Raw genomic sequence first — 17,230 nt, forward strand, 5'->3', positions numbered from 1 at the left:
GAAATTTTAAATTGTAAAACATAATATAAACTTTCATTGAGTTTTCTTAAGTGGCCATTAGGCCAGTAGTTTAATCTTGGATATGATGATTAAGGGGATAACAGTGTGCAAATTTTTAGATACTAAATGCTAAGGGAAATTTGGATGACCTTGCAAGCTAGCAAAAATTACTTATGGAGATGAGATCCAAGATGGCAGACAGAGGATTAAGTAGAAGCTACACTAACCTTGTCTCAGGACCACTCTAGAATTACAACTAAATTGTAGGTAAACCATCTTGAATAATCAACTGAACAGTAGCTGGAGAGAAGCCTTACAACCACAGACAGACAGAAGAAAACACTTCAGCACAATGTGACTGGTAGTGAGTGTGGAGAAGGCACAAGAAGGCTGGCTGGGCTCCCATGGGCAGCAGCTGAAGCGCCAGAGAGATAGTTCAACAGCCAGGGAGTTCCCACTGAGAAGTGTGGGATCTAACCTCAAGCTGGGTTCCCCAGCCTACAGCACCAGAGCCAGGAAAGGAACACAGATAACATCCAGCTATGAAAAGCAGCAGGGTTTCTGTATGCCAGGGAGAGACAGCCTCTTAAAGGGCCAACACACAGAATTTCATTTGCAGCCACTTACCCCGGGTGCTGGTGAAGGGAGAGCAAAAGTGGACTAGAGAAGCTTGAGAAGAGTCTGGGTTGGTGCCTCTGGGGAGAAAAATGAGGGACCAGCCAACAGGATCCATGTGCTGAGTCATCCCCCCGTACTGCAGGAACCATCTCTCTTAGGCAGAGCACTCCTCTCTGAATAGCATCAGCCTAAGGGGAAATAATACCCTCACCCACAGATATTACTCTGCCCCACGCTGTGGTGCTTAAGCCTGACTGCTGACTACAGTTTGACTAGTTTAACAACTGGTCAGTTTCAGGGCAGATAAGTTTAACATCTAAGGTGGAAAATACAAAGGAGCAGCCAAAATAGGAAGACAAAGAAACAGATCCCAAATGAAAGACCAAGAGAATGTTCCAGAAGAACTAGATGTAATGGAAGTAAGCAATTTATCAGATAATTTAGAGTAATAATTATAAGAATACTCAACAGCATGAAAAAAGATATAGAGACCATAAAAAAGGATCAGTCAGGAACAAAGATCTGAGGTAAATAATACACTGGAAGGAACAAACAGTAAGTTAGATGAAGCAGAGGAAGAACTAGTGTTTTGGAAGACAAGGTAGAAAAAAACAACCAGTCAGAACAGCAAAAAGAATTTTTAAAAAATGAGAAGAGCTTAAGAAACATCTTAGACAACATGTAGCATAACAACATCCACATCATGGAAAGGCCAGAAGGAGAAGAGAGTGAGCAAGGGATTGAGAACCTATTTGAAGAAAAAAAAATAACTGAAAACTTCCCTAATCTGGTGAAGGAAAAAGTCACACAAAACTCCAGGGAGCTCAGAGAGTTCCAAACAAGTGAGACACAAGGAGGCCTACACTGAGACACATCATAAATGACAAGGCTTAAAGACAAGGAGAGAATCCTAAAAGCTGAAAGAGAAAAGCAAGTAGTTACCTAAAAGGGAGCACCAATTGGACTGGCATCTGATTACTCATCAGAAACATATCAGGCCAGAAGGGAGTAGAGTGAAACATTCAAGGTGAAGAAAAGCAATGACCTACAACTAAGGCTACTTTACCCAGCAAGGCTAACATTTAAAACTGAACAAGAAATAAGGAGTTTCCCAGACAAGAAAAAGCTAAGGAGTTTGTTAACACCAAATCAATACTGCAACAAATATTAAAGAGCTTGCAAGAAGAAGAAGTAGGAGGAGGAGGAGGAGAAGAAGAAGAAAGAGGAAAACCACCCCCAGAAAAACAGTCTAACAACAAAATGGCACTACATACATATCTATCAATAATCACCTTAAATGTAAATGGTTTAAATGCTCCAACCAAAAGACAGAAGGTAGCTGAATGGATAAGAAAAGAAGACCCATATATACGCTGTCTCCAAGAAACTTATCTGAGACAGAAACATACACACAGACTACATGTAAAGGAATAGAAAAATATATTTCATGCAAATGGCAAAGAAACAAAAGCTGGGGTAGCAGTACTTATATCTGACAAAACAGACTTTAAAGCCAAGCTATAGTAAGAGACAAGGAAGGACACTACATGTTGATAAAAGAAACAACCCAACAAGAGGATATGACCCTAGTAAACATTCATGCACTTAATATAGAAGCAACTAAATATGTAAAGCAAATCTTGATGGACATAAGGGGAGAGATCAACAGAAATACAGTCATAGTCAAGGATTTTAACCCCGTTGACTTCAGTGGATAAATCTTCCAGGCAGAAAATCAACCAGGAGACAGTGGCCTTAAATGACACACTCAATCCAATAGCTTTAATTGATATCTTCAGAGCATTTCACCCCAAACCAACAGAATATACATAATTTGTAAGTGCACATGGAATATTTTCTAGGATAGATCACATGTTAGGACACAAAACAAGTCTCAGTAAACTTAAAAAGACTGATAGTATAGCAAGCATCTTTTCTGACCACAGTTCTATGAAACTAGAAATTAACCACTGGAAGAACACTGAAAAACATGCAAAGACATGGAAGCTAAATAACATGTTGTTAAACAATGAAGGGGCCAACAATGAGATCAAGGAAGAAATCAAGATACCTTGAAACAAATGAAAATGAGGACACAACTATCCAAAATCTGTGGGACATTGGGAAAACAATCCTAAGAGGGAAATTCATAGCATTGCAGGCGTATCTCAGAAAACAAGAAAAAGCTCCAATAAACAATCTAACTTTACACTTAAAGGAACTTGAAAAGGAACAACAAGCAAAGCCCAATGTGAGTAGAAGGAAAGAAATAATAGACATCACAGCAGAAATAAATGAAATAGGGTCTAAAAAATTATACAGAAGGTCAGTGAATCCAAGAGGTTTTTCTTTGAAAATATGAACAAGATTGACAAATTTTAATCAGACTCATCAAGAAAAAAAGAGAAAGGATCCCAATAAATAAAATCAGAAATGAAAAAGGAGACATAACAACTGACACCAAATAAATGCAAAGGATTGTTAGACAACATTATGAACAACTGTATGCCAACAAACTGCACAACCTGGGTGAAATGAATAAATTCCTAGAAGTATACAATCTTCCAAAACTAAATCAGCAAGAATCAGAGAATCTCAATAGTCAGATTACACCTAATGAATTTGAAGCAGTAATCAAAAATCTTCCAACAAACAAAAGCTGTGGACCAGATAGCTTCACAGATGAATTTTACTAAACATTCCAAGAAGAACTTACATCTCTGCTTCTCAAACTATTTCATAAAATTAAAGAGCAGGGAAGGCTTCCAAACTCATTTTATGAAGCCAGCATTATCCTAATTCCAAAACCAGATAAAGACACTACAAAGGAAGAAAATTATAGGCTAATATCCCTGATGTACATACATGCTAAAATCTTCAACAAAATATGAGCAAACCAAATACAACATGCATGAGAAAGATCATATACCATAATCAAGTATGATTTATTACAGGAGTACAAGGATGTACAACATTCACAAATCAATAAATGTGATTCACCACATAAACAAAATGAAGGATAAAAATCACATGATTATATCAATAGATCCAGAACAAGCTTTTGATAAAATCTAGCACCAATTTATGGAAAAAACTCTCATACAGAGGGCCCATAGACACATGAAAAATTGCTCAACATCACTAGCCAATAGAGAGATGCAAATTAAAACCATAATGAGATATCACTTTACACCGGTCAGGATGGACATCATAACCAAATTAACAAACAACAAGTGCCAGTCAGGTTGTGGAGAAAAAGGAACCTTAGTGCACTGTTGGTGGGAATGCAGACTGGTGCAGCCATGTGGAAAACAATATGGAGTTTCCTCAAAAAAGTAAAGATGGAACTGCCTTTAGATCCAGCGATCCTACTGCTGGGATAATACCCTAAGAATCTGGAATCATCAATTGAAAAGAACCTATGCACCCCAATGTTCATAGCAGTGTTAATTGCCAAGTGCTGGAAACAGCCTAAGTGCCCATCAGTAAATGAGTGGATCAAAAACTGTGGTACATTTACATGGAATTGTACTTGGCCATAAAAAAAGAAGGAAATTGTTCCCTTTGTGACAGCATGGATGGACATGTAGAACATTATGCTAAGTGAAATAAACTAGTCAGAGAAAAACAAATACCATATGATTTCACTCATATGTGGGATATAATGAACAACCTGAACTAACAAGAGCAACAGTGAGAGACTCATAGATGGAGAACAGATGGCAGCTAGTGGGGGTGGTTGAAGTTAGGTGGTGGAGGGATTGAGCAAAAAAGAAAGAGGACTCATGGATATGGACAACAGGATGGTGATTGCTGGGGGGAGTAGGTATAAAGGGACTAAATAGTAATGGAAAAAAATACAATAAAGATTATATATTTAAAATAAAATAAAATAACTTATGGGGTTTCCTCCAGGTTATTAAAATAGCCTGAGTTGTAACAACTTTTATGGTGTTTCAATTTTATTTATAGAAACAGCCAAAATTTGAAGCCAAAGCTGTGAATGAAGTGGGTGATTAAACTAGGGAACATGTCTTTGATATAATCAAATAAGTTATGACTATTAGAATAGTGATCACATATTTCTTATGTGGCTTATAAACTTACTCCAATGACATTTTTCAAAAAGGAGTTCTAAAAGGATCTTGGAGTTACAGTGCAATTGTTGGAGAGAGAGTATGTGTTTTCCTGGAATGATAGCTTTAATGAAACAATTTTATTTCAAGTACTCTTTTTTCTGTGTTTGTGTTTTTTGATCACATTCATTTAATAACATATAATCCCATTGTTAAAACTACTTAAATAGGGGGAAATGTCTGTAACCCCACCACCCTAACAATTTTAATGTTTTATGTTGTTTTGTTATATAGTAGTCACATCTCATGAGGCACTATTATCTATTTATAAGATAGAATTTTATTTTGAGGAATGCATTTCAGCCATCTGAATCCCCACATAAAAAAAATAGTCAAGTAGAAAAACAGAAACAAACAAAATCCCACTTGTTTTAGGCTGGAAAGACTATTCATGATTTGCTGCTCTTTTGGATGAATTAGCCAATGCAAAATTGTTCAAAGTACTTTGTGTCACTTCTTTCTTTTGTTTGAATGTTTTGGACATCCATCTTTGAAGTAGCAACGTTTGACATCTCTTTTGTTTCCTGCTATGACTCCCAGCTACCCAGGGGTGATTGCTGCTTCAGTAGTCTGTAGCTGGTTAAATGAAGATTACTGTATATGACTTCGTGTGACTTACCAAGGAACACAACAGGGCTCCCCATGGGGAGGCAACATATTGGAGGATTTGGAAATTTAATGGAAGACACACAGGGAATTCCCAAAGTTGGTTTTGTAAACACAATTGTTAGTAAACTTCATAAAATGAAAAGGTGTGGTGCATTTCTGGAAGCTAAGACTTAGTATTACTATTACAGGAGTCTTTGAAAATTATAATTAAACTAAAGAATATAAAAATGATTATACTACAAATTACTAAGGCTACAACTTTGGAAACTGCAACAATCTGTGGGGGAAAACAACAACTTTGTATGTTTTTCTTTTACAAAATGCAAAGGAACATTTTCTTACTGGCACCATAAGATGCTTCAGGCTCACCTTATATTTTCTCTGCTCAGCCAGAGAATCAAGCACTTCTGCAAGTCAAAAGGGTACAAGAACAACCTGCAATAAATCTTAGTGGCTTGAGGTTCTGTTTTAATCTCCTCCTCTTTACATATCACCAAGGGAAATATTTCCAACCCGGAGTTATAGAAATGGCCAAATACATGACCCTTAACACTGGATAGATGAGATTGACAAAAGTTTATTAGTCACATATATTCACAGCTTAGGAGAGTAGGGCAATACATGCCACATAAAGACACAAGGGTGTTGTACTTGGCAACATAGGGAGCAAGCAGAGGTAATAGGAGGTAAGCTTTGTTGTATCAAGAGGGTGGGATGTTCCTTGGTTCATATAGGAGGATATGATTGGCTTGTAGGAATAATTCCACAGTTTGGCAGGGAATCGAAACCTGCTACTCAGGGATAAGCAGACACTGTCTGGTCTCCTTGATAAGGAGGATTTTTTAGCTTAGGATTTATCTGCAGGAACAAAATGAGGAAGGAAACTTGTGATTAGACCATTTGAGGTCCTCCTGATTTCACCACAGGTCAAGGCAGCACATAATAATATTAGACCTCAATTTTAGGCTTTACATCACAAATTAAATAAGTTGAACAATAAAATAAATAATAATAATATTGGATTATATTCCATAGAATAAAATAAATATTGATGAGTCTGTACTGATAGAAATAAGTAATTGAATAAGGAACAAGTCTTCCTTATAGAAAAATATACTTAACAAATGTAGAAAAGTATGTAATAGAACATCACCATTAAAAGACTCAGTAATAATTGTTGCTGGAAATATCAATTGAAGGCTGTTAATATTAGTGGACAAAGTTTTGTAGAGAAACAGCCTGTGTGAATAGTCTAAAAGCATCTTCTCCAAGATACTCATTGCTTAAAAGAGAACAAAGTACAGTAGAGAAAGTTGGTGGGCACTACTTTAGTTAAATGATCAAGGTTAATATCACCAATAATAAGACATATAGACATCATGTACCCCCAACATGCACTGAGAAGGGCAAAAGTACCACCTCTGAAGTAGTCTTCCAAAAGATGCATAACTTCAATTTAATCATCAGAAAACATCAGAGAAACCCAAGTTGAGCAATATCCTAGAAAATAACTGATCAGGACACTTCAAAAGTATTAGGACTGGAGGGGGGTAGGACCAGGGGAGAGTAATGGGGAAGGGGAATGGGGACAACTGCAATTGAACTACAATAAAAAAAATTCAAAAACAAGTATTAGGACATGAAAGGCAAGGAAAGACTGAAGAATTTCACAGCTCAGAATGGACTAAGAAAATATGGTAAGTCAATACAGTGTAGTATCTAGGGTTGGATCCTGGAACATAAAAAGGGTATTAATGAAATAACCAGTGACATGTGAATGAAGTCTGTAGGTTACTTAATAGTATTGTATAAATGTTAATTTCTCAGTTTTGATAAATGTATTGTGATTAAATAAGATATTAACATTAGGAGAAACTGAATGAAGAGTATATGGAAACTACTATTTTTCATTTTTTTGTTTTTTTGGTTTTTGGCTGGGAATACTCATTTAGTCTATTAACACCAAGATCTGCAAAAAACAAAAACAAAACAAACCCAAAACCAACTTCTAAACACATGATAAGAAAACTTGAACATTAACTTTCTTCTTCAATTTTGTGAAGTTCTGCAGTATAGAAAATATATAAACTTCAAACAGCTGCAAAAATAGTGTCTTTGGGAGAAAATAGAGTTTCTACATTGATACAATAAACAGGCATTTTTCTAATTCACCAGGTCCTAGAGCAGATGGAGGGTGCAGAGTTGCCACTTGCTACCTGGAGGAATGCCAGCTCTGGGCAGGTTGGGCTGCTGTTTAAGACAATCTTAGTCAGAATGAAAGCCAGATGAAAATGCCACTTGGAAAAAGGCTAGCTTCCCCCCTCTTCCAGAAGCTGGATTGGTCAAGTGTTAGGCTCTTTAGGGCTGCTTTGGTCAGCTCCTCCAATGAGAGGGAAGCATGGGTATGGAGGCTGAGAGAATGGGGGTATCTATCTTCCACTCTCCTTTTCTGTGTCTGTGGAGGAGAGGGAAGGAAATCTGTGGTGTCCCCTCTCTGCTGATCATGGCCAGCTTGCTCAATGACAAGGACAAGGGTACCATAAACAGTCCTTTGGACTCATACCCAGAAGGACCCAAGCAAGACTTTCTGAGTAATTTTTCCACCAAGTGAGAGAGGTGGCAAGAACACAGGTGTGACTTGTGAGTTGACCAGCTGCTAGTGGAGAAGGCAGGTCACCTTCCATTCAGAGGGCACAGTACCCATCAGAAAGAGGACCCAGGGCTTTGACACAATAAATGAAATTGCTGGAAGGCCCAAAAGAAAGGGCTCCTTTATTTCTCACCTCAAGGGATCCAGGGAGGGGCTTGCCACCAAGGTACTGGTATCTGTGGTAAAGTGTTGAGTGTGGGGCCCTCAGACCACCAGGGAACTCTGGAAAAGCAATGGCTCTTCCGAGGGCAGGGTGTACTGCCATTCCTCAAATGGCAGCGAGGAGGCCTTGAAGGCTTCTGGATCCTTCCGAGGCCGTGTCTTGGGGCTGGTGGGAGGAAGGTGAACTCTGGGCTTGATGGGCAGTTGTGGAAGATGAAGCCCATCCTGGGGAAGAGAGGCTTCATCAAGCTTAAAGGGCAGAAGGGTAAGCCAGTCAGGTTGAAATTGAATTTGTTCTTGTCAAGACAGGAAGTCAGGAAGGACAAGTCAGGACCTGCAGAAATAACTTCTTAAAACACACACACTCTCACAGCCTTCCAGGGGCACCCATTTGAAGACATAGCTATGACTGGGTCGAGGGGAAGCAAAAAAAGGTAAGGACTAGAGATGCGCTGCCATCTTCAAGGCAAGGTGACATGTAGAGGAGACTTTGTTGTTGGAGAACAGATGCTAGCCCCTCCACTGCACCCAGATGTTCCTGATGGGTCATCTGGCCAGAAGGCTGGAGGGATGCCTGGGGCATGGAGGGAGAGCTGGCGAGTTTGCCAGGCTCTAGGAGGAGGAGGGGGAGATCACAGCTGTTACTCTGAGGGCATGGGGAGCTAGGGTGTGGTGCACATCAGGGATATGAAGGATCCACAGTAGCTCCTCTTCACCTTGCTCCTTCACAAACACCTCCTCCAGCTCTTGGTTGAACCCTCCCAGGCTTCTGTGCAGGCAGATGCTGAGATGAAGGACAGGGAAGCCTGAGGGGAAGCTGAGAGGGGACACCTTCAGTGTTCCCTGCACAGCATGGTGCCCTTGCAGTGGGGAGTCCTGTTCTTCCTCTTTCCCATTGCAGCTTAGCTTTGTTGTCTGCAGTTGTTGCTTCAACTTGGTAGTCTTGTGGTGGTCTGTGCTACCTCAGGCTGCTGAGCACTTATGTGTACAGCAGCTGGCCTGCTCACCTTCGATCTCTTGCCAAGATGGGGGGTCTGAGTGGCCTTGTTGGTACAGCAGGTGAGGAACACATCAGCATTTCATGGCCACTGGCCCAGAAGACACACACTGAGGATGGTGTCCATGGAGAATGTACGTCCAACCTGGGGTGGCTGAGGCCTACATACTAGCTTTTCTGGTGCTACCAAACACGGGATGCTGGCTGTGCCACCATCCCAGTTCCTGTGCTGGTACAGCTGCTGCAGATGGAAATGGGACCATGGCTCTGAGCAGCTACAGCCCAGCCAAGGACTGGGGGAGAGCAGCTTTGGCCTGCCCATGCCGTCCTTCCCCCTCCTGGCTGCTCCTCTGCCACCCATTGTGGACCACCCCCCATCTCCAGTCTGACTGCCTGCCTGCCTCAACCCCACAGTGAGCCCCACACAGCCCAGGAACTCTCTACTATTTTTGCAACTTTTAAAAATAATCCAAATTTATTCAAAAATTTTAAAATAAATCAAACCACATCAACAAAAAAGCACAGGTGAACCAGCACCAACTTATCCATAATGTAAAATGCAGTTCTTGCCAACTTGATCCATACATTCAGTGCAATCCCAATCAAAATCCCAGCAAGATTTTTTTGTTTTTTTGATATTGAAAAACAGATTCTAAAGTTTATATGGAGATACAAAAGACCCAGAATAGCCAACACAATATTGAAGGAGAAAAACAAAGCTGGAGGACTGACACTACCTGACTTGAAAACTTACTGTTAATCTCAGTAATTAAGATGATGCAGTATTGGCAAAAGAATAGACAAATAGATTAATGGAACATAATAAAAAGCCCATAAATAGACCCACATAAATATACAGATGGCAAATAAGTATATGAAAAGATCCTCCACATCATATGTCATCACGAAATTACCAATTACTACAACAATGAGATATCTCCACCCATCTATTAGAATGGCCATAATTTGGAACACTGACAACACCGAATGCTGGCAAAGTGTGGAGCAATAGGAGCTCTCATTCATCGCTGGTGAGAAGGCAGATTAGTACAGCCACTTTGAAAGACAGTTTGTCAATTTCCTAGAAAACTAAATATGTTCACACAATTCAGCAATTGTGCTCCTTTGTTTTTACCAAAAGGAGTTGAAACCTTATATCCACACAAAAACAGCACACGGATATTTATAACAGCTTTGTTCATAATTTCAAAAAAAACTGGAAACAACCAAGATGGCCTCCAGTAAGTTGATGAACAAATACACAGTGGTACATCCAGACAACGGAATATTATTTAATCCTAAAAAGAAATGAGCTCTCAAGCCATGAGAAGACACCCAAGAACCTTAAATAAATATTACTAAGTGAAAGAAGCCAGTCTCAAAAGGGCATATACTGTATGACTTCAACTAGTAAACTTATTGAGTTAGTTAATCATCACCAAGATCTGGTTTTAGAACTTTCCCACCATCCCAGTGCTAAAGTAAACAAACAGACAAAATAGAAACAGACTCATAGATACAGAGTGATGACTGTATGGTTGTCAGAGGGGAGGGAAGTTGTGGGACTGGGTGAAAAGGTGAAAAGATTAAGAAATACAAATAGGTAGTTATAGAGCAGTCACGGGGACATAAAGTACAGCACAGGGAATATAGTCAATACTATTGTAATAACTGTGTATGGTGCCAGGTGGGTACTTGAAATATCAAAGGGAGCACTTTGTAAAGTATATGATTGTCTAACCACTATGCTGTACACCTGAAACCAATAGAAAATAATATTGAATGTAAACTGTAATTGAACAAAAAGATTCTTTGTGCTATTTGTGGTCTATCCCTATTTCCACTACCAGTCCCAGGCAACCACTGAATCTACTGTCTTTATGGACAATTCAAATAAATGGAACACAATACGTAGTCCTATGTGACCAGCTTCTTTTATTTAACATAATGTTTTTGAAATTCCTCTATATTGTAGAAAGTATCAGTATTTAAAAATTTTTTTGTTGAAAGCCTCAGTTTTCATTTATTCATTAATTCTGCTATTTTTCTTTATTTTGATTCATGAATTTCTGCTTTGGTAATTAATTTTTAAAATATATTCCTTTAGTTTATTCTGTTGTTGTTTTTCTGGTTTATTTAGTTTAAAACTTAGTAAATTTATTTAAATCCTCTGACTTTGAAACAAATCTTTAATTCTATCAAAGTTTTCTGAGTAGTTTCATTATATCATAAAACTAATTGTCATTATTTTATAATAACATATACACTACTTGCAACTTTATTTCTATTTTGACTTCATATTTTTATCTTTTTATTTTATTTTTATAATTATTATTTAATTTATTAGGATGACATTGGTTAATAAAACTATATAAGTTTCAGGTGTACAATTCTATTATACATAATCTGTACACTGTACTGTGTGTTCACCACTCCAAGTCAAGTCTCCTTCCATCACCATTTATTCCTCCTTGACTCTCTTCTACCTTCCCCTACCCCCATTTTCCTCTCACTCATATATACAGAGAACAGACTGACAGCTGTCAGAAGACAGAGGGGATAGAGGTTTGGATGAAGAAGGTGAAGGGATTAAGCAAAGAAAAAAACTCATAGACACAGACAACAGTATGGTGTTTCACTCCATATTTTTTAAAAGATCAATTTCATTTTTCAAAGTTGTTTATTTTGTTTCTTCAACACATCAATTTCCAGATTTTTTTTGTACTACAGTCACCAAAATGACTATTATAATTTCTGTTACACTGGAGGATTTAGTCATCTACTTAAAAATACCATATTTGCATTTGAAATAAAAATGCATTCTTAATGGTAATATAGAGTTTAATATTCTTTTAATTTTCACTTATTATCACTCAATATCACACAAGTTAGAAGGCTTTTCAATTAATACTCTTTTCTTCTGTTTATTTTTAGAAATAACCCCCCCCACAAAAATCTGCAAAGAATATCAAAACGTCTACGTGCTCAACATCAAGAATTGAAAGTTATCACATATTTTCATATTTATTTCAACTTATTTTAATGTAAGAACAGAGTTGAAATCCCCTTTGTGTACTTTCAGTTCTAATTCCCTCCTTCCTATCCAGAAAAAGCAATTATCATGAATTTATAATGTATCCTTCATAACTATTAGAAATATATTTCATAGCACAGGTTTGTATTCTTGGACAATATATATTATATATAAAATGGAGTATGCATTTTATTTAATTTTATGTACATGATCATGAGCTGAAGCTCTGAAAGTCTTTCTTTTCACTCAGAATTACATCATTTGAAATGTGTGTTGATGTATATCAAGTTAATTACCTTTTATTGTTTTTTAGAATTTCATGGTATAATTAGATCACATTATTATACATGATTTCCATTGGTATACATTTGTATTGTTTCCAGTTTTACCTATAACTAAAAATGTTGGATTAAACCGTATAGGTGCATCTTTTCTTTTGCCCCAATGAAAATAGTTGATTTATCTAGAAGTGGTATGTACATTACAACCTTACTGGTTATAGCTAAATTGCCTTTCCTAGTTGTTTTACCAGTTTACATGACTTCTAACAGCATATGAACATTCTCCTTTCCCCTGATGTTCACCGTTATTTGATTTGGTCATATATTTTTTATATTGTCTATATAATTGCCTTGAAATGGTATGATATCACTGTTTCCTAAATATTACTGAAGTTGAGCATCTTCTCAAAAGCTTATTGGTCATTTATAAAGACCCTGTTATTTCTCATTGCTGTGTTATTACTTATGCATATTTTCTTATAGATTTATAAGAATACATTATATATTTGGGATATTTTTTTGTAAATTATACTGGGTGCAAATATCATCTCCTAATCTCTAATTTGTTTTTCATAAGGATTCTAAAAATATATATCCTAGTTAAATTTATGAAACTTTTTCTTCATGGCCCTTGTATTTTGTGCCTTAAGACATTCTTACCTGTAATTGAATAACAATAAAAAGTAAAAAAAAAAAAAAAGTAAAAAAAAAAAAAGACATTCTTACCCTGTATCACAATTACATTATCCTCTCTTTTCTTCTATATCTTTTAGAGTTTTGATTTTGACATCTTTGTGTCAAGTATAAGATAGGGATCTGATTTGTATTTTTATTTTGTTAAAGATTTTATTTATTTATTTTTTAGAGAGAGGGGAAGGGAGGGAGAAAGAGGAGGGAAATATCAATGTGTGGTTGCCTCTTGTGTGTCCCTTACTGGGGACCTGGCCTGCAAACTAGGCATGTGCCCCGACGCAGAACGAACCAGTGACTCTTTGGTTTACAGGCTGGCACTCAATCCACTGAGCCACACCAGCCAGGGCAGGATCTGATTTTTAAAATGTAAATGAACCTAAATGAACGTACATGTATGTACTCATCGCATAGTATCACTAATTATCAGTAGTTGGCTAATTCTTTCTCATCTGTATCTCCAAAATTTGGGGGAGACAGTTGGAGTATTTTAAAGCCAATCCCAGATATCATATCATTTTATGCATGTCTAACTGAGGACATTTTTAAAACATAGCATTGTACATAGATGAACAATGGCATTGTTGCTATGTTTAAAAAGTCTATAACATCACCCAGTATTGAATCCATATTCAGTCCTATCTATTGAATCCTATGTATTAAAATTTCCACACTGGCTGAAATATTTTTCTTACCTTAAACTTATTCAGATTAGAATTCAAATAAGGTCAAGGTCTACTTATGAATTTGCCTTTTATTTGTCATTTACTCTTTTCCACTTTATTTTTATGTCACAGATCTGTTGGAAAATCCAGGTAGTTTACCTATGACATAACTTACTTTTAACACTTGCTTGATTGTTTAACTCCATCCTTCTGTTTCCTGTGAAGTGCTAGTTAGATCTAAAAAGTAGATTAGATTCAATGTAAACTTTCATGGCACAACAAATCTTTGGAGGTGTTTTTGTATACTTCTTATTATATCATATTATGAGGTACATAATGTCTGTACGTCTCACTTTTGTTTTTGTTTTCCATAATGCTAAATTTATTCAATTTAAATGATTATTCCTTATTCTGAGATTATGTTCTTCCTATTTTTTGTATGCTAAAATATCTTTTATATAATGATGGTAATTTGGTTTTTCTCTTTTTGTTTTATGTCTTTGGTTGACAAAGTTAAAAGTTAGAAACACTTAAACACCCCAATTAAACACTTTTTGGGGCTAATTTACTAATGCTTAGGACTCAGAGCCTTGGAGCCACAGCCTAGATGAATACCTACCTACCAGGTTGCGTATTTCACAATATTGAATTAGCGCTTGGCAATTTCCCCAAAGCCAGTATAAAATGGCCTTAATTTCAAGCACCAACAAAATATATTTTCAATCAACACCATGTTTATATCATTATTCATTCAATCTAATTATATCAGTATATAGGGCACTAATTTAAAAGTGTAATGCCACTTCTCTGATGTCATTACTGTTCCGGGAGTACCCTGTTGTCACATATCTAAGCAGCATTAGTGCGGTGCAGAAACAGAGGCAGCCAGACTCCAAGCAGGGCACTTTCCTGGGTCAGAGTTTTAGTGGCACTGTAGGTGTCTGCTAATCTCCATGTCGTTTACTTTTATAAATCGTACCATATATATAGCATTAAGTATTTACATGCATTTAAACTGAGAAGAACCATGTATTAGAGTAAAGCATATTTTCATGGGCTTCGCATGTCAACAAAACTCTGTATTTCATGAATTATTTTTATGTCACTAGCTACCTTTGCAAAAGAATAGTTCCATAAAAATGTACAAACTGGGTCATGCCTTTAGAAAAGCTTACAAGGAGCTATGCAAATTGCAGTATGTCCTCCCACAAGTGAGTCCATCAATCTCCCTTCTCTCTAAGTGTTAAACACAAGAAATAGTAGCTAGCCATGACTTTTTAAAGTATGTTTCAGAGAAAATACAAGAATCATCATTATAGGCATTTGGGGCCAGATGAAATTGTTGAGCATTATGTCTGACTCCATCATTTTGTAGTTGGCTATAAATGTACTCCTTCTTATTAAGCTGTTCATGCTAATAATAGTTGTATATCCAATGATATGATCATTTATATTAAACCTCAAAATACTTGCTAGTAGCATCCAGAATATATGTCAGGAACTCCTGAAAATATCTTCTGCTTTCTTCCTGAGTGTGACTACATTTGCCTCTATTACTACCTATTAAAATGACAACTGTACATTTTGGAGCTGGGTGGGTGATTTGCAGTGAGAGTGTACAGGCTGGAGCATCTGACAAAGTTACTCAACGCAGTTATCAATGCTTAGTTCTTCTTGGTTTTCTTCAGGTGGTGAGCCTGCATGGACTTGCCAAATTTTATGAACATTTAAAAATATAACCAAGAGGGCAGGATTGAAATGATTGAGCCCTTAAGAGAATGACCAAGTATCTGTTGACTCTGGATACCAAGCCACTGTTTTCATTGCAGATTTCACAAAAAGAAGGGTGTAAAAAGCTGGCTTTCTGATTTTAGCCTTTCGTAACTACACAGAATGGCAGGACATTCTGAACCAAGATGCTCTTGCTCCTATGTTCTTCGTAGATTTACAGAGAGAAGAAATCTACAGAAGTCTTGATTGCAGAGTAGATGGTCAACAGTGGAACAGGGATCATCCCACAGACAGAGGAGATGTTCAGAATCACCCCTTTAGATCTTTCTACCACGTCAGGCAGCACTGATCCTGTCATCTTATGAACAGAAAGAACATTAATATTTATCAGTTTTTTGATGGTACTGTCCAGATCAAGAATGCCCAAAAAGTATTCAGGATACTCATATCACATTCTCTAGTCATTCACTAAAACACCAATTTCAAGTCCTGCCAAGCTTATTTTAATTTTATCATAAAAATCTTCTGATGCAAAGTCCACAGCAATGGTTCTTGTTTCCACTTTGAATTTTTCTCTTATTTCACTGGAAACGTGGTTCAGTTTATCCTGTGACCTGCTGGTAAGGACAACCTTCATTCCACGCTTTGCTAACTCCTCTATGTATGATTTTCTAATTCCATCAGTACTACCTATGACAACTGTTTATTTATGAGCTCCAATCCCACACCATCCTTGTGATCCAAACCCCAAACTCAAAGGACCGTGAAGCTGTATGTCTCACTTTAATGGAATTTAATCACTCTGTTAAGATGGTGTCAGTCTGATCTCACAAAAATAACTTCCCCCATCCAACCTTCACCTAATAGTTCTAGAATCTATTGGGTAATGTTGCCTATATCCACTATTTCATTAGAGTGTGCAAATTGGTCATTTTCTAAACTTATCATTCACTTGGCATTTATTACCGGGATTTTTTTCTTTTTTTAAAATTTGATTCTTGTTTATTCTGTTACAGTTGTCCCAATTTTTCCCCCTTTGCCCTCCTGCATCCCAAGCCATCCCCTGCTCCCACAGGCCATCTCCACCCCAATGTCCATGTCCATGGTCATTCATCCATATTCTTTGACTAGTTCCTTCCCCTGCTTTCCACCATTCCCCCTGCCTCCCTTTTTCCTCTGCCAGCGGTAAGTCTGTTCCCTGTTTCCATATCTCTGGTTCTGTTTTCCTCACTAGTTTATTTTGTTCATTGGATTCCTCTTATAAGTGAAATCAAATGGTATTTTTCTTTCAGTGACTGGCTTATTTCACTTAGCATAATAGTCTCTAGTTCCATCCATGCTGTTGCAAAGGGTAGGAATTCCTATAACAAAGAATTTCCCATGTTAGACTATTTGATAACTTTAAAATACAGTTTATACAGGGAAGGTTGTATAAACTGTATTTTAGATAAGGGATGGACTTTTAACATTTTATCAATAATCTTCATGAGTTGATGCAGTAGCAACATCCGATGATGTCTAATGAGGGTTTTGCTTTTGAAATATCAATCTAAGCATACTTTAAAAAATTGTTTTAATTAATTTCAAATATTGTTTTTAAATGTATTTATTTTTAATTGTAGTTTATATTCTATGACATTTTGCATTGGATTCAGAT

The 17,230-nt window shown here is 37.1% G+C and overlaps 2 pseudogenes; both read right to left on the minus strand.

Moving 5' to 3' along the window:
* Positions 1 to 8,217: 8,217 nt before the first annotated feature.
* On the minus strand, positions 8,218 to 9,533 carry LOC112303810 (protein FAM117A pseudogene; annotated as a pseudogene).
* Positions 9,534 to 15,506: 5,973 nt separating this feature from the next.
* Positions 15,507 to 16,677, minus strand: LOC112303824 (very-long-chain 3-oxoacyl-CoA reductase pseudogene; annotated as a pseudogene).
* Positions 16,678 to 17,230: the final 553 nt, after the last annotated feature.

Source organism: Desmodus rotundus, chromosome X, assembly GCF_022682495.2.
Source record: "Desmodus rotundus isolate HL8 chromosome X, HLdesRot8A.1, whole genome shotgun sequence".
Lineage (NCBI taxonomy): Eukaryota > Metazoa > Chordata > Mammalia > Chiroptera > Phyllostomidae > Desmodus > Desmodus rotundus.